Raw genomic sequence first — 10830 nt, 5'->3', positions numbered from 1 at the left:
GTGTGTCAGAGGCGGTGCGGTTGGTGCAGGATAGAGCAGGGTTTAGGGCTGTTGTGCATAGGGTCGCTATGAGTCGCAAACGACTCGACGGCACATAACATCAACAACAACATATCCTTCAGATCCTACAGAGTGTGGAAATTATCAAACAGTATCACTGATATCACATACAAGCAAGATTCTGCTGAAGATTATCCAAAAAACAACTGGAACTGCACTTTAACAGAGAACTGCCTGAAGTGCAGGCTGGATTTAGAAGAGGCCATGGCTCTAAGGATATTATAGCTAATGTCAGATGGATCTTGGCTGAAAGCAGAGAGTACCAGAGAAATGTCTGTCTGTGTTTCATTGACTATGCAAAGGCATTTAACTGCGTGGATCACAACAAACTGTGGCTGACTCTGAGAAGAATGGGAATCCCAAAACACTTGATTGTGCTTATACAAAACCTATACTTGGACCAGGAGGCAGTAGTCAGAACAGAGAAAGGAAACACTCCACGGTTCAAAATTGGGAAGAGGTGTGTCAAGGATGTGTCCTATCTCCATATCTTTTCAATCTATATGCAGAACAGATTATCCAGGAGGCTGGGCTCTATGAGGAGAAATGTGGCATCAGGACTGGAGGAGCAATCATCAACAATCTGCATTACGCTGATGAAACAACCCTGCTTGCTGAAACTGAGGAGGACCTGAAGTGCTTGCTACAGAAGGTCAAGGACTGCAGCCTTAAATATGGATTGAAACTCAACATCAAGAAAATAAAGATTCACACCACTGGGCCGATTGGCAGCATGATGATTGATGGTGAAGAAATTAGATTGTCGACAGCTTCAGTTTCTTGCCTCTACAATCAACGCTCTTGGTACCAGCAGCCAGGAAATTAAAAGACAGATTGCGTTGGGAAAGTCGGCTGTCAGAGACCTGTCCAAAGGATTGAAGAGCAATGAAGTCAGTCTGGAGACTAAGGTGTGCCTGATACAGGCTATAGTCTTTGCAATTACTTACTATGCATCAGAGAGCTGGACAATAACTAGGGATGTTTGAAGAAGAGTTGATGCCTTTAAGCTGTGGTGCTGGAGAAGGGTTTGAATGGACTGCCTGACAGCAAACAAATTCATCCTGGAGAGGGTGAATCCAGACTGCCCCTTGGAGGCAAAAATTCTGAAACTTTGACATACTTTGGACATGCTGCAAGTCAGGATCAGTCCTTGAGAGGGATATCGTTCTTGGAAGGATGGAGGGACAGCGCAGGAGAGGAAACACCCTCAATGAGATGGATTGATTCTGTCACTGGGGTAATAGTGATAGGTGTGTCAGAGACAATAAGATTGGCAAGGGAGAGAGGAAGGTTTTTGGCTATTGTAAATAGGGTCTCTATGAGTCGCAGGTTACTCAACAAACAACAACATATCCTTCAGTATGTATTACACTTCAACATAAAGCAAACAAAAATCCTCAAATATGGATCACTAAGCAACATCATGGTAAATGCAGCAAAGATTTCATTTAACTTAAATCTACCATCAACACTCATGGAAGTAGCAGTTAAGAAACCAAATTACATATTTCATTAGGCAAATAGGTTGCCAAGCACTTTTCAAAAGTGCTAAAGCGCTAAGATATCAGTTTAAAGAAGCATGTGCCTGACCCAACAATTGGTGGTTTTCAGTTGTTGGTTGTCAGGTGGACAATGAGTTATTCAGCCAATTCAAAGTCAGATGGTTTGAATCCACCAGCTGCGTCACGGAACAAGTACGAGCTATCTCCTCCCATGTGATGTAAAGCCACTGAAAACCCTCTGCAAGGTCAGCTGTGAATTGGTTCCAACTCAATGACAATAAATGAGTGAGTATTATTTGCTCGTGGAAATTGTACAATGAAGACTAAAATAAAATTGAACTGTGCTGTTGGCAAAGAATATTGAATGTTCTGTGCACTGCCAGAATAACAAATAAATCTGACAAAGGGACAAATACTGCATAATACCACTGTTATAAAACAGGACTGACATCGGCATAGGGGGGAATCTAAGAAAAGAGGGGATAATAGTGTATACCTCATTGAAACAGATGAGAGAGAGAACTGTTTGAAAGGAATATATGATTAGGTATTACATTCATGACAAGAGTCCAAAATAAGAGCTTCATGGGGGAGTTGGCTAGGGGGAGGGGATTATATAATAATGAAGGGGGGGTTCTTACTTTTCAAAGAAAAAACAACTGGGGGGGAGGGTTGGCCAGGGAGGAAAATGCGCAACAATGAATGAATGGGAAACCCAAAGTCTCTCTTTAAAAAAAAAATAAGTGCAGCTAAATGACCCCATAGAAGCAAGAATGATGAAGCTTTGTGTCATACACTTTGAGCATGTTATGAGAAGAGGCCAGTCCCTGGAAAAGGACATGATGCTTGAAAAAGTAGAGAGAGAAAAATGAAAGAAATTAAGTCTTTTAAGAAGATAGACTGACATAGTGACGGCAACAATGAACTGGAACACAGCAGATACTAAAGAATGGCACAGGTTGGCCAGGGCTTTGTTCTGTTGCATACAGATTTAAGTGGGAACCAATTCAACAGAAACTCACAACAACCATATGTAAGCAACACTAGGTATCTAAGAAATTACCTTTACTTGGTTGCAAATATGCTTAAGAACAAAATATTTATCACTGAGTCAAAGCTAACTCACAGCTACCCTCTATGTTCCAAAACAGAACTGCATTCCACAAAATTTTCAATAGTGATCACCAGGGACCTCCACGGGCATTCTAGATGGATGCTAATTGCTCGGCTCTTGGTTAAAAACCATTTAACCTTCTGTACTCCCCAGGGGCACTTATGCTTAAAAAGAGTCATATAGGACTATGTAAAGTAAAATTTGACTGCTATGTTTTGCTGTGCTATCCTTGTTAGCCCATGGTGGACTTTGCTAATACTCTCTAAGAGTTTGATTTTGTTTGTTTCATAAAACAGCTTCGGAATTCTGTTTAACATAGCCTTCTAAGACACCAAGAATTGATAAGCGTTCGCACCTATTTTAAAACCTATTTTTTATTTCTATTTCACTGATCTTTGCTGTGTGGGAAACTCGCCCTTGGTCTTCCACCAGCTCAAGTTACTAGTAGGGTACTGGCAAGGGAATTAGTCAGCATTGTAAAGAAGCCAGATCATGTCAGCTCACAAGAGCCAAATGTTAACTCTAATTTAATTAAATGTTAATTATGCTACTTCAAAAGTTAAACTACCTAGCTTATCATTAAATAAAAAAAAAAGACACTAAACTCTGGTAGCCTAGTGAATAAGGTATTGCATTGCCAACTAAAAGGCAAGCAGTCTGAATCCACCAGCTGCCCCACAGGAAAAGATGAGTAATCTCCTCCTATGCAATTTAAAGCCTCTGAAGAAGTCAGTTAAAAGTTGGTCCTTTTTCCAACAATGTAAAGAAACTACCAACTGGGTACAAACATTTGGTAATACCAGTTCAGACAAAAGTCTCATAACAAAAGTTTACAGAATATTCCTGGGCCTCCACTGATACCCTAATTATAAAATGGGCAAAAGACATGGAAAGAATTTTCACAGAGGAAATATTTGAATGGCAAACAGACACATGAAGAAATGCTCCAAATAAGACAGATACAAATCAAAACCACAATGAGATACCATCTCACTCCAGTAACAATGGTAAAGTTTAATAGGACAGTAAGTAATAAATGTTGGAGAGGATGTGGCCAGAAAAGAACTCTATACATTCTTGGTGGGAATGTCAAATGATACAACCATTCTGGAAGGCAGTTGGGTGCTTCCTCGAAAAGCTGAACATAGAAATTCCATATGACCCAGCTATTTCACTGCTTGGAATGAACTCTGAGAAAATGAGAACTGAGGCACGAACAGAAAGTTGTACACCAATGTTTATAGCAGCGTTATTCATCATCGCAAGAACATGAAAACAGCCCAGATATCCAACCACAATCGAATGGATTGACAGATTATGGTACATTCATGCAATGAAATACAACGCAGCATACAAGAGCAATGATTTTGTAATTTATTACCAAACTTAGGAGGTACTAGAGAGCATTATGCTGAGTGAACTGACTCACTCCAATAAGAACAAATATTGCATAAAACCATTACTGTAGAATGAGTATGAAGAGGAGGGGAGGATGGAAGTACAGGGATGAGGATGTGCCGAGCGTGGGGGGTGGGGTGTAATCGTGTGGTTGTACAATTTGATGGGGGAAGCTGAGGGAAATTGTAAAAATCTGTTCTGAAAAACAATGTATTCAAATTTTGTAAATAAACTATATACATAAAAATATTATAAATTGGTCCTGAGAGGAATGATGAATAATGCATTGAAACAGATGAGGGTGAGAACTGTTTAAAAAGGATATATGATAGGGTATTATTGTCATGACAGAAGTCCAGAATGAAGGCTGCACAGTGAAGTGGACTTGGGGGAAAGGATTGATTGCATAACAATGAAAGAATTTTTCTTTTACTTTTCAAGGGGAAGAGTTAATTGTGGAGGAGGGTGTGGGCAGGGAGAAAAGTGCAACAATGAATGACTAGAAACCCTAAGTCTCGTAAGCTTTCATTAAAATTAATAAAAAAGGAAAGAAATAAAAAACAAACCAAAATACAAAACAGTGAAGAAAGCAAGAAAGAAAACCAACGTAAATGAGGAATTCTGGGAAGGAGTGTAAGACTGCTATTACACTGAAGGAATTTAAATTTAGAACATGAAATAAAGTATATATAAATTGTTAAATGGAAACCAACTTGCTCTTTAATCTTTTGCCCAAATAATGATAACATGTTAAAAGAGGAAAGAAGTAAATCTACACAATTCTACTCAGATTCACATGAAGTCATCATTAAAGAGAATAGACTAAATAAAAGAAAAAAAGAAGAAGAATTGGTCCTGACTCAATGGCATGTAACAACAACACTACCACATAAATTATGTTGAAAACAATCACTCACTTCATTACTTACATCTATTATATACATAGGGGTGGTTCAGTGATAAAATTTTTACCTTCTGTGTGAAAAGCCTGCAGTCTATTTCAGCCCAGTGTTTCTCAGGTGTAGCTGCTACTTGTATGTCAGTTGAGGTTTGCATGTTGCTATGACATAGAACAGGTTTCATGAAAGCATCTAGACTAAAATAAACTAGAAAGGTATATTAATGATCTGGTTTTGAAAATCAGCCAGAGAAAACCATATGGACCACAATGGTCCATCCAATCCGTTGTACATGGAGTTACCATTCAGTTAGCCACGGACTAATAACAACAGCAATTGTGTCTGTGCAGTGCACATGCTGTAACTGCGTGTTATCTTACCTCTCTATATAGAAAGTGACAATATCAGTAGCTTGAAATATTTCAGTATATAAATGCCACTGGAACTGGCAACAAAAATAAATCAGGTTCTTTCCCCCCCTTTCCCAAGGGAAACTGTTATTAAACATTAACCAAAACATTTTTTAGAAAGTAGTGCTTGGAAATGGGGGGAAACATTGAAGGAGTGGAACAAGACATTTGAAAAAGGTGACATGTGGGTGGATGAGTATATGGAGATGTTATGTAAAGATTAGCACGTATGTGATCATCTCAGCATGGGAGAATCAACAGTATTTACATGGTCAGTGATAAGGTAAACAGTCAGTACTTCTGAAAGCACCACTGATCTTACCAAATGAAAAAGTACCTCTCAAATGAGTAATATTTCTATAAGCAACCATTAAAAATCCTAAATTTGATTTTCACCAAGAAATGAAGACATACAGGTGACTAAGAAATCATTTAAAATAAATTATTAAGAAGAAACTAATGGTTATGGTAATAATGTCAATGACAAAATAAATTTGTACACGGAGAAGTCCAAAAACATCAGTAGTTTAGAAAGAAAAGTATTGTAAATGGGGCGGGGGGGAAGGTTAAACAAGTAGCTTTCAAACTGTGCTTCCAGATGATGCAGATTTGAGTTCAAGAGGTGAAAAGGAGACCAATTAGATAAGCTTACACCCGATCCACCTCCACCTGCAGCAGGGCAAGTGATTTTCCTCCTTTCCCCCTCAGATTTGTAATAAAATTCCATTCTAAATCTAAGAGAGGATTTCCCTCTTTATAAAAAGAAGGGAAATGAAAAATTTTGCCTCATTAATTGAAAAAGCATGAAATCACAGTTAGTTGAAGTAGTTAAAAGAGGACTATCAAGTATAATTAATGGAAATGCTATTGAAAATCTGTTTTAAATAAATCAAAATTATCTATTTGTGAAAGTCTGAATAGTATTGTTTATTTTTCAAGAGTAGGTATTCTAAAGGACATGGAAACATGTCATCTGATTAGTAAATTTTTTGCCATCTGGTTGGGACATGTGTTGATTTTATTTTAAAATTATGAATCCAGTGTGAAATGAGGATGAATAAGCAAAAATGATTGGGAGCATCCTGCTTGCATTTCTTTTAGGGAGATTTATTTGTTCTTTTGGAAGCCCATGGTATATTCAATGTTCTTCACCAAGTCCACAATTCAATACATTAATTCTTTAATCTTTTTTTTTCCTTATAGAGTTCTAATATGCATATAAGGTGGTTGAAAAGATACCGATTTGGATCAAATATATTTTATTAAAATAACATCTTTGTTTTTTAACACTTTAAAGAGATTTTTCTAAGGGAGCTCTGGTGGCCTAGTGGCAAGAAGCTGCACTCCAGTCCCGAAGGTGCATGGTTCGAATCCAATAGATGCTCTACTGGAGAAGGAGTTGAAATCTCCTCCTGTGCCAGTCTGTGATTCAACGGTACACAAAAAAATCTAAAAAAAATAAAAAATACATTTTTAAAAAGAAAACTTAAAAAATATTTTCTGCAGCAGATTGCCTACTACTATTTACTGTTTGATTTCTTAACTGCTGCTTCCTAACACATTAATTGTTGATCCACAGGCATTATTTGTTCTCCACTTGTCGTTATATGGTTTATCAGTACAATTGTGAAGACTTCTGACTTTTTCACACTCAAGCATAACCTTTCTGACAGTTCTGGAACTCACTTCTATCAGTAAATACTTCAAATTATCTTCAATTTCAGCAAGTACAGTTGTGTTATCTACGTACCACAAGTTGTTAATGAGTTTTTCTTCATCCTGATGCCTTGTTCTTCACCGTATTAAAAACTCTAAAAGAATAAGTGGAGAGGAACTATATTATAATTCAATTGATATTTTCTCTTTTTGAAATATACTAAGGAGCTTCAAGTGAGAAATTTGATGTTATATCTGTGGAACTCAGAAAAAGAAATAATGTTTCTGCTTTCTGTTGTTGTAGAGTTATATATTCTTAACTCTTCATATGATTAGAATATAGAGACTTTGTGTCTGATTCCTTTCATTTAGCATAATGTTTTCAAGATTTTTCTTTGTGATAGAGCAGATAATTTATTTTTATGACTAAATAGTGCTTCATTCCAATTCCCCATCTTTTCCAGCATGATGTTGCTCTCCAAAGATTGGTTCCTTGGGTCAGAGAACAAGAGTAAGATTGTCAATAAGGTGCGTTGACACAGGAACTATCACAATGGTCTTGAATATGACAGAGATCCTGAAGATGGTGTAGCATAGGGCAAGGTTCAAATCTGTTGTTGATAGGGTCACTATGAGTCACTGTCAAATCAATGACATCTAAAACAACAATGACATTTTTCAGTTGGTGGACATACGAGTGGATTTCATATTATTTTTTTTTACTCTTGTGAATTGTATGCTATAAAAATTGCCATAAAGTTTTTGTGAGTGCATATGTTTTCATTTCTTTTGGATAGAATTGCTGAGTTATAAGTCATATGGTAACTTTATGTTAGCAACTTCAGCAATTGTCAAATTGTCCCACATTTTGCATTCCCTTCAGTAAGATGTGAGAATTCCAATTTTTAAACATCTACATCAACATTTATTTTTCTTGCTGTTATATGACATCAAGTCAAAACCAACTCATAACTGACCCTCTAGTGGATTGGGTTTTCAGAGGCTGTAAATCACCTGGAAGTAGAGGGAGAAGAAGAACTCTTATGGCTTAGTGGTAAAGGGTCCAACTGCCAGGAGGAGCAACCACTCGCACCACAGCGCAGGACCCTGGAGGAGCGACTGCTCCTGCCACAACCACCGACCATGGAGAAGCAACTGGCCCACCACCACTGCGACCCTACCGCAGCCCGGCAGGACATCTGCAACCTGACTGAGATACTCACAGTGACTACTCGGAAGCCAGCCCTGCAGGCACAGCTTCACAGCTACAACCTGAGTGAGGTTCCTGGGAGTCCCTACAAGGGCAGGTAATCCCACAGAGTGTCAACAGAAAATCTAAAAACTGAGTGAGATTTTTGCACGGGTACCCAAGCATCCTTACCCAGTCAGGTGGCCCAACTGGGCGTGAGGGGGACGCTTGCAAACTGAGTGAGGTTTTGACAAGTGCCCATCAGGAAGCTAGCCTTGCTAGACACCAGCAGGACATCTATAACCTGAGTGAGGTCCCTGTCTGCAAACCTGAGTGAGGTCTCCAGCATGCCCACCTGGGCAGCTAGCCCCACTAGGTGCGAGCCATACAACATACACCTATGCTAATTCCTATCCCTCCTGTTCCCCCCTCCCCCTTATCTTCACATCTCCTCAGGGCCAGTCAACTAACTGCCTTTAATCTGGAGCATCTTGGACTGACTTCTTGTTGTTGTTGTTGTTAAGTGCCGTGGAGTCGCAGGAGACTCATAGCGACCCTATGAAGGAGAGTCCTCAACGCTTGGGTGCCTTTCATCCTCTCTCCAGGTTCATAGGGTTTCCGGAGGCAAACTATTATGGAAGTGGATGCCACTCCTCCTTCCAAGCTTGTTTTCATCGGGGAGCTCCATCCAACTCTCAGTCCGCATTGGGTAGCCAACCATTAACACATTTGGCACATCCGTGTCACAGTGTTCATCCTCACAGCAACCACAAGTGACCACTGAACGGCAACTTGTGCACCAGGGCTATACAACCTAGAGAAATTTCTGAACAAAAACAATGAAAGACAGGCCCAAGGGCCGTGGATTAAAAGTCACCCACCTTTGGCTTGGTAGCATCACTTTCTGTCCACTGGGCCAGCTGATCTCTCTCTCTATGTTGATGTAATTATTGTTAAGCATGGCTTCCCTGGCTCCTGGAGGCAGAGTCGCCTTTCTCCAGAGACCACCACAACACAACACAACACCCACGTCCACAGCACCATGCTCTCTGGCCAAAGGATCACAGCCACCCTGGGTGAGGCAAACCTTGGCGATTATGGCCGTCTCCTCCCTCTTCTTCTCCTTTTGGGCTTGAAGCCGCTGCTGTCCTCAACCCAAGGCCAAGTGTGGCTTCCCTGGCTCCTAGAGGCAGAGTCGCCTTTCTCCAGAGTCCGCCACAAGACTTAGCTGTAATAATTATTCAACAGAAGAGGCCACTTTCACAGGCTGTAAATGGACACTTGCTTTGGTTCAGAAATTCAGAGAGGAACACAGAAAACATAACTGCTATGCACCCTCATCCGCAGCAGTCACCTCAGATCAAGAACCTATCATCACCTTAGGCATGAAAAACCCTACCACAGCATTGTCAAGAAGGAAACAGACCACCTCAAAGCAAGATGTCACCCCAAAAAGGTGAAACAATTCCAATGGATTCCCTGAAGCCCGAAAGTCTGATGGAACTTTCTGACCCAGAATTTAAAAGGACAATGACTGAATATTTTCAATGGATGAAAGAAAAACTTGAAGAATTACAGGACACTGCAAGCAAAAACCAGGAAAAGTGTAAAAAAAAAAAAAACTAAAACAAAACTACGGACATAAAACAAATGAGGCATTAGAAGTTCTGGAAAAACAAGAAACAGTAATCCAAAATATGAAGTCCAATGTTTCAGATGCTGTCAACATGATAGAGGGACATATCAACAGAGTTGAAGAGATGGAAAACAGAATCAGTGAAATTGAAGATAGAATTGTCACCACTGATCTGCTAGAACAAAAAGCAGAATCACAAAGGAAGGAAAAAGAAGAAAACCAAAGAATAATGTAGGACACCATCAAAAGAAATAACATGTGCATCACTGGAATCCCAGAACAGGAAGAAGCACATAAAGGCACTGAAAAGTTGTGGAAGAATTACTGGAAGAAAACTTCCCAGGCATAATGAAGAAAGAGAGAATATATATTCAAGAAGCTGAACAAACACCATACAGACTAGACCCCAAAAGAAAAACACCAAGGCATATCATAGTCATATTCACCAGAACCAGAGATAAGGAGAGAATTCTGAAAGCAGTTAGGGAGAAACAAAGGGTAACCTATAAGGGAGAGCGATAAGACTAAGTGCCAATTTCTCAGCAGAAACCATGTGAGCAAGAAGACAGTGGAAGGAAATATATCTAAGACTCAAAGAACACAACTGTCAACCAAGAATATTGTATCTAGAGAAATTGTCCATCAAATATGAAGGAGAGATCAAGATATACCCAGGGGAAAAAAAACCTAAAGGAGTTTGCAAAAACAAGACCAATATTGCAGGAAACACTGAGAGACCTCCTTCTTACAGAGGTGCCACAGAAAGCAGGATGGACCAAAGTAACTAGTAACAACACCAAAAAGCACTCAACACAATGATAGCAATAAAATCCTGCCTCAAAATAATCACACTGAATGTGAACAGTTTAAATGCACCATTGAAGAGAAAAAGAGTAGCAGATTGGATAAAAACCATCAATATGCTGTCTAAAAGAGTTGTTGTTGTTGTTATGTGCCGTCGAGTCA

Source organism: Elephantulus edwardii, unplaced genomic scaffold (genome assembly GCF_000299155.1).
Source record: "Elephantulus edwardii isolate Elephantulus edwardi_28Jun2011 unplaced genomic scaffold, EleEdw1.0 scaffold00358, whole genome shotgun sequence".
Taxonomy (NCBI): Eukaryota; Metazoa; Chordata; class Mammalia; order Macroscelidea; family Macroscelididae; genus Elephantulus; species Elephantulus edwardii.
Note: the sequence above shows the minus strand (reverse complement) of the source record.